General features: G+C 49.6%; 1 protein-coding gene and 1 long non-coding RNA gene across 5 annotated transcripts in view; one reads left to right on the top strand and one right to left on the bottom strand.

The window, feature by feature from the left end:
- Positions 1-7500, top strand: part of LOC105466845 (vesicle transport through interaction with t-SNAREs 1A) — a 378345-nt gene extending 370845 nt beyond the window's left edge. For all 4 annotated transcript variants that reach the window (XM_011715989.3, XM_011715936.3, XM_011716020.3 and 1 more), the window contains one exon: positions 1-7500. This exon is cut by the window's left edge and continues 5124 nt beyond it. The gene's annotated coding sequence lies outside the window, so the exon portion shown is untranslated.
- A 1497-nt stretch (positions 7501-8997) lies between these two features.
- LOC105466840 (uncharacterized) lies at positions 8998-11317 on the bottom strand. The gene is made up of 3 exons (XR_011607641.1): positions 11054-11317; positions 9670-9782; positions 8998-9278 (listed from the first exon to the last, which is right to left on the bottom strand). It is a non-coding gene; the product is annotated as an uncharacterized lncRNA (long non-coding RNA).
- Between the last annotated feature and the right edge of the window lie 667 nt (positions 11318-11984).

Raw genomic sequence — 11984 nt, 5'->3', positions numbered from 1 at the left:
AACTCCCAGTGACCCTGGTTGAGGGCCTGCCTGAGACTAGCTCAAACTCGACCTCACCCTATGCTGTAACTCTCTAACTCTACACTAGCCTCCGAGAAATACTCTGGTGGCTTCACTTTGCCTGCGACCCATGAGACTCAGACCAGTGGCAGCTGCCAGAAGCTGGCCACATAATGTCAGCAGTCAGGTGGCTCTCAGACCAGATGCCAGTCTTTGTTAAGTAGGGCAGGTGACTACGTGGACAGCTCAGAAAAGCTCCTGAAGCCACAAGTATTGCACCCAAGATGGGTGAGAGCAGCCAGGCCCAGGCAGGAAGAGTGTGTCACCGGAGCCAAGACTTCCTGAAATGGGTGACTGAGCCAGGGTTAGTGTCCTGTTGTGGATGAGGGCAGACGCAGGGAGTGCCAAGTGAGGTCCCGTCTCCATTGAGATTCCAGCACAGTAAGAAGGAGCCAGCTTACCAGAGGTGAGCCGGGCAAAAGCAAGATGGCAGGACGGGTCACGATGTGTTGGGGGTTGGGTAGCAGAGGGTGGACAAGTGAGGGATGGACGGATTTCCCAGCACCAGGGGATAGCAAGGGCAAGTAGGCCCCCCTGAGCTCATCACTACCCTTCTTCAGGAGGAGCTAAAGATGGGGAAAGGCAGGGTGCATCTCTCCAGGACCCCCTGCCCCAGTCACACACCCCTGTGGCCGTGGCTCCTGGGCTTCCAGCGTGCCGTGGGGAAAGCAATTCCTCATCCCGAATCGCTCGTTACTCATGCTACATGAAGAACACAGGCATCACAGAGGGGGGGATCGCCAGGAAGCAGAGCTCTGGACTGTTATTCCATGAACTCGCGCACCCCCTCCTTCCCTTCATCCAAACAAGGCCCTTTGGCGTGAATAATAGCTCAGCGGCTCCGAAGCCGTATTGATCGGCTGCACACGCGGCTCCGCCGAGAACGGCCAGGGCTTTTCCTGGGGGCAGGACCAGCACCGCTCAGCGCAGCCGCCTCTCCCCCTCCCACTTCCCCGGCCTCCCCCAGGTGTGTTCAGGAGGGGACAATACCTGGGGGAGCCCAGGCCCTCTCCAGCTCAGTGCCACTTCGTTGCTGCAACTTTTCTGTTTTTCACTTATTTTGCCAGGGAAAGCACCTATGTTAGAGAGAAATGTTTTTTCGTGACAAGGCCCCACAGAGCTGAGAATGAACACATCCTCCCGCTCCAGCTTCTCCCCAGAAGGTTCTGCCAAAGACCCAGGTCATAGAGGCATCCTGGACTGACACCTGTGGGGGCCCTGTTATACCCCCAGCGCCAACAAGCACTTCAGCATCCCGTGCCACACTTTCCCGTTACTCTCCCCTGTCTTATGCCATCGGAAAAGAGGAGCCAAGAACATGGCTAGGACTTACCACCTCCCTGGGGAATGGGGACTGTTGCAAAATTCAACAGAGGTGCATCAGTCACAGGTTGGGAGACCAGCAGAGACCAAAGCCTGCCAGCCCCACTCCCTGAGCCTCTGACCAGACTGTCCCTTCCCGTGTTTGCACCTCTTCTGGACACAGGAAGTGGCCAAGGCCTTGACCCTTTGAGGGACGCCAGGCCCCTGCGCAGTGACACCCTGCGTGCCGGTGGATGCCTGAAACCCCACCCCTAGAGATGCAGTACTGTGATTTCTGCCCTGGAACACTGGAAAAATGCAGATTCATTTTTCCCTAGACAGCTTCAGTCCCACCAGCCACAGATCCCTCTGAGTGAGTTGTCTGACCATTTCCTGGGGGCAGATTTTGGGTTTGGGGGAGGACAGATCCACTACGTGAGGGAGCCTGATGGTCTTTGGGAGAAGGGTTAGAAGGAAAGAGGGGCTTGGTTCCCTGGGAGCAGCTCCCTGGAGGTTGCCCCGTATCAGCTGCCTTCAGCCTTGCCCTCAAGCCCACTGCCTGGCCAGGCCCCTGTTGTTCTAAGGATTGTGTTCTGGCTCAGGGCTGCATGCAGGCAAACACGGGAGCCTGAGAATGGGCTCTGCCAAGGAGCAGATAATGGGTCGAGGGTCCCCTGGCAGGTCCCACGGCCATGCCCCGGCTGAGAAGGATTGAGAAAGAACAGGGAGGCTGGGTTGGAGTTTGGACAGCTAACCCTGGGGGCAGGCAAATTGTGTCCCTCCTCTGGCCCTGCTGAGGCTGAAAGAAGTCCAAATCCAATGTAGCGTACAATTTGGCATTTGGGGGAGGACCCAAAATGGATTCTTTCTGCCCTGAGCAGACCTTCCCCACACTGCCACATCCAGGGGTCTTGGCACAGAGGGGACACTGGCCGTCAGAGACTCTCCGCTCAATTCCATCTTCTCTCATTCATCCACACCCACCCCTCCAGAGCTCTACACTGCATTTCTAAAGAAAGGGAGAAACTCGAGTGAGAACTAGAGGGCTTCAATGACTTCATTATTGTCCCCGACAAGACTTCTAAATAATCCAGCCTTTCCCTATTTGAAGCATGAGAGGTGTAAGCAGATTTATTCATTCATTCAATCAATATTTATTGAGCATCTACTATGTTCCAGGCCCCAAAGACACATGGTGAAGAAGACAGATAAGAAAACAAGGAAGATAGTCTCACTGCACTGCAAGTCAGAAAACTATTTTCATTTCCAGAATCCTGACTCCAATCTCGGGCAAGGTCACTCTCGGGGTCTCAAAATCACATTGCGATGCCTGTGCCTCTGCCCCCTTCCACGCTACCCCCTGAGATGAATGCCCTATCACTGTGAATTGCCAGGCAAAATCCTCTCCAAGTAGACAATGCTGTGTGCTCATTCCTCCTTGCAGTCCCCATGACTGCATTAGCAAAGGAGCCCCGCTGAGGCTGAGTAGGGCTGACACTTGCCTGCAGGTGGGCAGGTCCCCATCAGCACTGGTCCTACGTCCAGGACTGGCCTAGGAGAGGCCAGGGATAGGAATGGGGACCGTTTAGATCGGGGCTGACTTGAAGAATTTTTTTCCCCCTGCTTATTAAATGTTAAAGGTTTGACTTGGCAGGCAATCAGGAGCCCAAAATATCATAAAAGGGAAAAAAGTTGCCGAGTGGCTAAGAGGTGCACCACGGGAGTGTCACTGGGCCCGCCGGCGAGGTGAATTGCTAAGCAGAGAGCAGTGAACAGGGAGGAAATGGAGCAGCAGACATTTTCAAAGGCTTCTCTCCCCTTCTTCTCCTCTCTCTGTCCCCCATGCGGAAAGGGGAAAATAGAAGTAGAATCCAGATTGGGGCGCGTGGCTGATTTGGTCCTCCTCCCGCACCATCCTCCCCCAGACAGCAGAGAAACTTTGATGTCTGGGTGCATGGCATTCAGGGACAGAGGAGCCCAGGCATCCCAGCAAATGCAACCGCATGTTCCGCCTCTGGATGGCCTCTCTGAACTCCTTTGTGGGGTAGATGAAGCCCACAGAGCTGGAAAGAGCAGCATTTTGAAATGAGGAAGCGTGGATCGGCATTCCTTGAGCTCAGTGCTAGCCACCTTGGCGGTGGGGTGGGCCAACCAGGAGCTCAGATTTATAAAACGTTTGAGCTTTGCGGGCCCTAGGGGGCCACTGTGGCCTACCTGTTGATTTTCAGATGGGGAAATGGGAGCTCAGAGAGGGGACAAGATTTGCTGAAGGTCACCTAGCAGATTGGTTCCAGGTACAGGAGTAGATTCCATGCCTTCAGCCTCTAGTAAGACACCTTTCCTCTGTACCAGGAAGTGGAGCTTCAAACAGCACCAGGGTTTGGAACTTTTGTCTCGAATCCTCTCCGCCTCATCCCCACCCACTGCCCAGCAGCTCCAGGCTGGGTCTTTCGTCCTGTCAGGCTCAGAAGGGCTGTGGCCCAGCCAGAGCCGGGGGTCTCCTCAGTAGTGTTGGCCTTCACACTCTTGGTGCTAAAGTTCTCCAGTTACTTTTTTATTAAACCGACACGTACAGGAAAACTCAATTTTCGGCTGGGCACAGTGGCTCACACCTGTAATCCCAGCACTTTGAGAGGCCGAAGCAGGCGGATCACTTGAGGTCAGGAGTTCGAGACCAGCCTGGCCAACATGGTGAAATCCTGTCTCTACAAAAATACAAAAATTAGCTGGGCATGGAGGCGCATGCCTGTAGTCTCTGCTAGTCGAGAGGGTGAGGCAGGAGAATCGCTTGAACCTGGGAGGCCGAAGTTGCAGTGAGCCGAGATCGCGCCACCGCACTCCAGCCTGGGCAACAGAGCAAGACTCTGTCACAAACAAAAAAACCCTCAGTTTTATCCCTGTGGGCTATGACGATTGTCATAGCCCCACCATGACACTGAGCGTCGGCTACTGATGCTAAGGGGATGCAACTTAGAACTGGAGGGGAACCCGGACACCACTCCTGGGTCCAGATGGCTGTGGCTGGAGTACAGTCACAGCAAGGAACAGTGTGGCAGGGATACCAGTGGGGCTCTGGTCTTTTCCCAGAGTCTGGCATCTTTCATGCCAAGTTGGGCCTCAGGTCTCGGGGCTCTAGACCTTACTGTGCCAGTGGCCAGATGTGTGGCCTTATATGCCAGTCATACCCTGCTCCAGACCCCAGTTTCCTCATCTACAAAATGGGAAAGCTGGGCTAGAAAATCTCTCAGGAAGGTAGGTCTCTGCTAGCTCCCAGCCTTCCATGGCAGTGCAGAGGGAACCTTCCCAACAAAGTAAGAGCCAAAGGCTAAGATGGCAGCCGGTGGTTTGTAGAACCTTCTAGAAGACCAGGAGACTTGGTAAGCTGAGCTTGTAAGTGGTCCAGGATGCAGGGCTGGTGTCACAGGTGTGTGACCGGTACAGGTACACAGGGCTTTGTGCCCAGAAGGGCCCCACGCTTGGGAAATAAGGCTCTGCAGTCACTGTCTTCAAATTCTTAATAATTTTATCTTTGTCACTGGGTTTTGTAAGTGAAGTCCAATGGGACAGTGGACTGTGAACTGGGGAGGTGGAGCCTCCCATCTCCCTGTGTCCAGGATCTGCTTCTCAGCTGCTTGCCCCTCTGCCCCCCCAGCTCCAGCTCCACTCAGCTTCTACCTCCCTGCCTCCCACCCAGCAACCACTGCCAACCTGCCCCCAACCTGGCACAGGCACACCCTGTGGGGGAGGGGAGCAAGCACACCCCACAGCATCTCAGAGTGGGGCATGGTGGCAGCAGTCCCCATCCTGCGCTGGCAGCCTAGGGCACATTCAGTGCAGGACTCTGCGGGGGTGAGCCCCTGGCACCCCCAGATCCAGCACCTCGTGTGTCCTGGTACGAAATTTGTAGTGACCCTGGGGGCTGCCCGTCTGCTGTGGGTTGGGGCAGGAGCCTGTGGGAGGATGCCTGGCTCAACCTCCTGCCCTAGGCCTGGGGCACAACATGTGGGCCCAGCAGCTCACAGGAAAGGGAGCCAGAAGATGGGTTCAAGTGTTCGTGTGTTCCCCAAGTCACCAGGGTGCCTTTGGGGGTCTGCACTCCCCCGGGAGAACCCTCATGTCTAGGGAGCACCCCATGGGGTCATCTCCATGCCTGAGAGGACCCTCCCTTCTTTCAACCTTCTGGAGTCATTTGTCTCTTCTGGCCAGGTCAAGGCATCCTCCTGAGAGAACCGTGAAATACAGTGTGCCGCTTTGCTAATTCCACATGCAATATTCGGATATTTGCATTTAAAACTGGCATTGCACAATGTAAAGAGGAATGGTAAAAGTCATGCTAATAATTTAAAATTTTGACTTAGAATGGCATTAACTAGCAAATTTAAAACACCATGACAAGTTGAAAATGAGACTGGGGAAGAAAGCAAAAAGCATGTTTTCTTACTATTTGAACAAGGGGCCCCACATTTTCATTTTGTAGTGGGTCCTGAAAATTATGTAGCCAGTCCTGCCTGTGAGCCACCTACCCTCTTGGGCATTTAGTTCTCTATCGGTAAACTAGATCATGAACACTGCACCTGCCCCTCCTGCTCACGGGCACGTTAGGAACATGCACTTGGATAAAATCCAGGACAGAGATTTAGAAACCAGTGTGTGGTGCCAGCTCTCAGCCTTGGAACCACAAGCCCATTTTTCTTAAAAAGGGAGCTGGACTGGCATCCAAAGTGATTTCAGTCCCCTCATGTAGGTTTAGCCACCATGGGCAAGGCAGTCTCTCTCCCATGTATTCCTCTCCCTAGGTGCTCTGCCCTAGAAATGAAGCCCCAGTCTAAAAGCAGCCCCATCAATACAGAACAGAGGTATAAGCACCCAGAGAGATTTAATTTGGAATCCAAGCAAGGTGTGAAATGGAAAGACTAGTCGGCCAGAGAGCTGAGGTCTTACGGTGTGCAAAGACCAGTCCTCAATACCTGCACCCATCCATTTGAGTTTCAGGTGAGGTTTAGGATTTGGGAGCTCAGTACAAAGGTGCCAGTACCAAGGAGGGTGGGTGCCAACTACGTTTGGGTTTAGAGACATCATCCTCTTGGGAAAGGTAAAAATCCTGATCCACTGAGGTTTCCAGGAACAAGGCATCCCCATTTCAGAACCTGTTTTCTAAGCCACCCTCACAGAGGTTCCACCTGCAGCCTTCGATCTGCTTTGTCTGATGTCTGAGGATGCAACTGCCCCAAAATGGGTCTAAAGTAACATCCCATCACGTTCTGTGAAAAGTAATACTGCACTTTAAGGTAACACTTATGGAATGTATGAATGAATGAGTCAGTTTGGATCAAGCTGCCTCAAATAGAGTCTAAATATAAGATTTCATACTTAATAGTGTCATTTCAGGATCAGGAAAAATTAGGTGACTCCCGTTTGGTTTCTACAGCTTTTTCCCAATATCATGTTAAAGTTTCGGCTTTTTATCTTATTTCATTTTGAGTGATGTCTTCTGGCTCCAGCTCAGCTTCCTAGAGATAATTCATTAGGCCCGAGAGCTGCTCCAGAGTGGGATTAGAACTCGTGTAGTACATAGTCACATTAAACTGAGATCGGCTAATTAATCGCTCTTCTCCGTGTAACTGAGCGATCGCACTCCTTCCCCGAGGAATTGCAATTTCATGGTTCCTAATGATGGTGCGATTACATTATGTGGATCACTTAGGCTGTGGGTGTCAGGAGCAGTACTTGGAGCCTCTCTCAGCGGGGATGGGAGAAGTCACTCCTAAAACCGGGGAGATGGAGAAAAGCAGTTAGAATGTCTGTTACTAATTTTTGTTGACGTGCTGCTGTTTCCTACATCTCATTCAGGCATTAGCTTCAAGTTCCATTTTCCCCCAGCACCGCGTGGCACCTTCCCCAGAACCCTCACATGTTTTTTTCTAATATTCACAGGGTTATTGTTTGTAAAAAAAAAAAAAAAAAAAAAAAAAAAAAAAAAATCTATTTATTTGCTGTATTCCACCAAGTAATTTATTTTCATTAGATTTCTTGGAAATGTGGCTCTACATATCGTTAGTACAAGTAATACATTTTGATTGTTGTTTCCTGGAATAACTTGTATTATTTGATGAGTTAAATAAAATACCTAATTCCAAAGTCGGCTATTCCCATCTTTTCCATTTGAATTCTTTCTCTTACTTCCATTTCCTTTCTAATTGACGGTTAGTTCAAAATCTTCAGTTCAGTGCTCTGCTACAGTTTTTGGACTGTGAATTAGATGCTGTCATTTTTTTAAATGATGAAACTTGGAAAGATAATATTCAAGGTTGTTTTTGAATGCAGGTTTTGTTTTTCTTTAATTTCCCAGAAATATGGCATTACAGAGCAATCACAGACTTGGGTCTGAGCTCTCATTCTCTCACTGGTGAGCCTGGATAACCTACTGATCTCCTCACTGAGCCTCAGTTTCCTCGACTGTAAAGCAGAGAAAATAGCACTCCACCCAAGGGCTGATATGAAGATTCCATTAGGTGGCCGTGGAAATCACCCCCAGGCACGGGGCAAACCATCACACTCATCATGATTAAATGTGTTGCTCGGTAACAGGGCAGACAAATATTGCTTGGGGGGGTTGTTGGTGTTTTGGGGGTTTTTGTGTATGTACAGATTCCTCATGATTCTGGGCTTCAGATGCCTAAAGAATGCCTTAATTCCATACCGTAGCTCCAGTGGCACAGTCAGTTAGCACACGGTATGTGGAAGAACACTTTAATGGTAGAAAGATATTTATTTCTTCATTATTTAAAAAATTCATTTTTAAAATGTTTTAAAATTATTTTTTAACAATAAATAGCGCTGGGCATGGTATCTCATGCCTGTAATCCCAGCACTTTGGGAGGCTGATGTGGGAGGATTGCTTGAGCCCCGGAGTTCAAGATCAGCCTGGGCAACATAGTGAGACCCGGTCTCAAAAAAAAAAAAAACAATAAATATTAGACATGGCACAGGATCATGAAGGTAACATTTGAACCACAAAACTGAGTCTCTGCTTTCCCCAAAGCTCAAGGGTACTAAGGGACACCCAGCAGTTCCCTGGCAATTAACTGCTATAGGAACTCAGTCACAGAGAGACCTGGAAGGTAAGGCAGACAGTCTTGGTCGGTTATGCTGGTTTGAGCCTACCTAATGTCCAGGACACGGCATCCTGAAGGAAATTTGAGGACACATTTGAAACATTGATTTTTAAAAATCTATTCATTGGCTGGGCACCGTGGCTCACGCCTATAATCCCAGCCATTTGGGAGGCCCAGGCAGGTGGATTGCTTGAGATCAGGAGTTCAAGACCAGCCTAGCCAACATGGTGAAATCCCATCTCTACTAAAACTACAAAAAGAATTAGCGGGGCATGGTGGCAGGCACCTGTAGTCCTAGCTACTCAGGAGGCTGAGGCAGGAGAACCACTTCAACCCCGGAGGCAGAGGTTGCAGTGAGCTGAGATTGGGCCACTGCATGCCAGCCTGGGCAACAGAGCAAGACTCTGTTTCAAAAAAATAAAAATAAATAATCTATTGATTGAGAAAAGGGAGACTATGAGAAATGATAAATGCTGTGATGAGATGCTTTTCAGTGAACTCATAACAGCATCTGTGGGAATGTGAAAAGTGAGGGATGCAGAATGTAGTTAGTTATTCAGTCTGTGCACAACGCTTGACTCCTAATGAAATCCTGGACCCCTGGATCACTAGTGGTTCTTGAATAATCCACTGCTGAGGGGCAATTAAAAGGGAAGTAGAGAAGAAATAACTCACCTGTGCTCTCCCAGGAACACTGGTAGAATCCTAGTCCATTCTCCTCCACCCTGGTCAAGCTGCCACCTCTCACCTGCCGTAGCCTCCAAGCTGTTCTCCCCACTTCTAGTAGGTAGGTTGTCCAAGCTCACAATAGCCAGGGTGAGAATTTGACAATGAAAATCAGATCATAGAGCCTTCTGGTTCAAAAGCCTCTGACTTGGCATAGCCTTTCAAATCAGAATTCCTTCCCATGGCCCGTCCAGCCTTGCTTGACCTGACGCCTGCCCCTGGTCAGGCATTTTATCTCTCCCCGCCTCCTGTCTCCACTCCACTTCCCTCACTCCTTTCTCCCTCCAACACTGCAAACTCTTTATCCCCTCAGAGCCTCTGCCTGGAACGTTCTCCTCCCCTTCCCTCTTCTCCTTGACTAGCTCTTGCTACCTGCCCTGTCTCAGGTTACATACACCATCGCAGAAGCCTTCCCTGAACCCTCCTCCAATCTCAAGAAGGTCCCCCTGATTCTTCCTCAACCTACCTTTTTCCTTATCATAATACATACTCCAGTATTTATTCCTGTGTTTATTCTTTCATGTCCATCATCCACATTATGTGGATCACTTAGGCTGTGGGGACCGGGAGAAATCACTCCTAAAACCGAGGAGATGGAGAAAGCGGTTGGAATGTCTGTTACTAATTTTCATTAACATACTGCTGTTTCCTCCATCTCACTCAGGCATTAGCTTCAACTTTCACATTTTTCCCCAGCTCCACGTGGCACCATACCTAAAACCCTCATTCATATATATATATATATATATATATATATATATATTTTTTTTTTTTTTTTTTTTTTTTTCCTTGTAGACAGGGTCTCACTCAGTCACCCAAGCTGGGGTACAGTGGCACGATCATGGCTATATATATATATATTTTTTTTTTTCTTGTAGTTAGGGTCTCCATCACCCAAGCTGGAGTGCAGTGGCACGATCACGGCTCACAGCAGCCTCAACCCCCCCAGGCTCAGGTGATCCTCCCACCTCAACCTCCCGAGAAGCTGGGACCACAGGCGCGGGCCACCATGCCCGGCTAAGTTTTGTATTTTTTTGTAGAGAATTTTTTTTTTCTAATATGCACTCCCCAGTTAGTCTGCATGCTCGGTGAAGACTGGTACAAAACCTGTTTTATTTCTCCATCGTTTGGTGCCAGAAGAGAGTGGCACATAGTGGGTTCTCAGTAGATTATTGAATGAATGAATGGGAGAGAACTTCTATTATTTCAGACAACCTGCTCAGCCAAAACTTCACCACCAGCAAGTTCTCTGTTAATTATCGTTTGTCCCCATCCAAAAGCCTGAGCACTGTGCATGGTGTGGGAGAGAAGACATGTGGGATCCACTTTCCTCCCGGACAAGAGGTGGGGCTGGGAAGAGGCGCTGGGCCGCCAGCCACACCTGAGCTAATATTCCTGGCACATCAGGTGCTTCTCAAGTGTTTGCGGGCAGACTGCTGCCTTGGAGGAAATGGTATTCACCAGGCGTGTCCTTTTACTGTCTAATTTGGTCACCAAGATTCTCCCCCATTTTAAGAGGGAGCTGAGCAGCTTCACAAGGCTAATCTTGTTTGGATGCATAGCACAATGAATTGGTACCCGCCGAGCCTCCAGCGCTGACATTTCAAAACCTACAGTACACTAAACGTAAAACTTTTGTTCAAATTTCAAGGATTTTGATAGCCCAAGTGAATAGACACTGCCTATTGATTTTTCCCTTACAATGACTCTTGGATAACCTATTTTCTCATTTATTTTTAAAGACAGCTCATGAGATTTCATAGCAATTCTGCCCAACCTCCTAATATCAAAATCCCTCCTTGACCCTGAAAATTGTAATTCTGCTATAGATCACAGCTGCTGAATATTACCTTTTACTAAGCTGGTTAAATAAAATATGTCCAAATCACTAGATCCCACAAGCCGTGGGCTGCAAGTCTAATGATCCAGAGGCAGAGGTTTCAGCCGCTGCACACTCAACAGCCCCGCGCTCTTGCCGGCCGACACCAGAGTGTGGGAATCGAGAATATCGGCTTGGGTTTGGAATTTAAGGAGGAGGAGAGAAAAAGGATAGCTCGGCTGGTCTTCAATGATTTTCTTGTAAAACTTTTACAAGGGAGACTTAGGCTGTTTGATGTGTTCTAGACAATCAAATGCCCGCCGAGTCTGAGGCAGAGAGTGGCTGGTCTTCTCCCTAGTGGAGGAGGGGGTGTATTTGATGTAGGGCAAGTTCAAAACCCCCAAAGCCTTACACGCTGGTAGGTCAGATTACACTCACAAGCTGGGGGGAAATACAACACGTAAAATGTGAAGAAGACCTCTGACCCTGAAAGTCTCATTCTGCCCAGGCCAGGGCTGTTGGTGGGCTCTTAGTTTGGCTGGAGAGGGCCCGGGTATCATTTATCCCATGGAGGCTTCTACCCTGCCTGCACCCCGTTGGGCCTCTACGCATTCCTGCTCTCTCCTGCACTTCATCCATTTTAGCCAAAGGGGCCCTGCCCACCACGCTGTCCAGCAGCGCATCCACATCAGACTTACTTTTTCTCTTTCTCAGAAGATTGAAGGGCGGCACTGACCCAAGTTGGTTCCAGGGGAGTTGTGAATATTTCAAAGCTGAGACTTAGATCAAAAGTCATAACCTCTGGCTTTCAGACTGTCCTCTTCCCTTATCTGGGTGGCCCCTGCATCCAATATGGAAATGTTTCCTGGAGAATCTCACTCATTACAGGTGAGCGGAGCCTGAACTGACTCTCACTCAGCAGAAATGTGGCCTCTCTCAGCAATGGCCATGGGAGCCCATTT

This window comes from Macaca nemestrina, chromosome 9 (genome assembly GCF_043159975.1).
Source record: "Macaca nemestrina isolate mMacNem1 chromosome 9, mMacNem.hap1, whole genome shotgun sequence".
NCBI lineage: Eukaryota > Metazoa > Chordata > Mammalia > Primates > Cercopithecidae > Macaca > Macaca nemestrina.
Note: the sequence above shows the minus strand (reverse complement) of the source record. Positions and strands in the feature narration are given on the sequence as shown.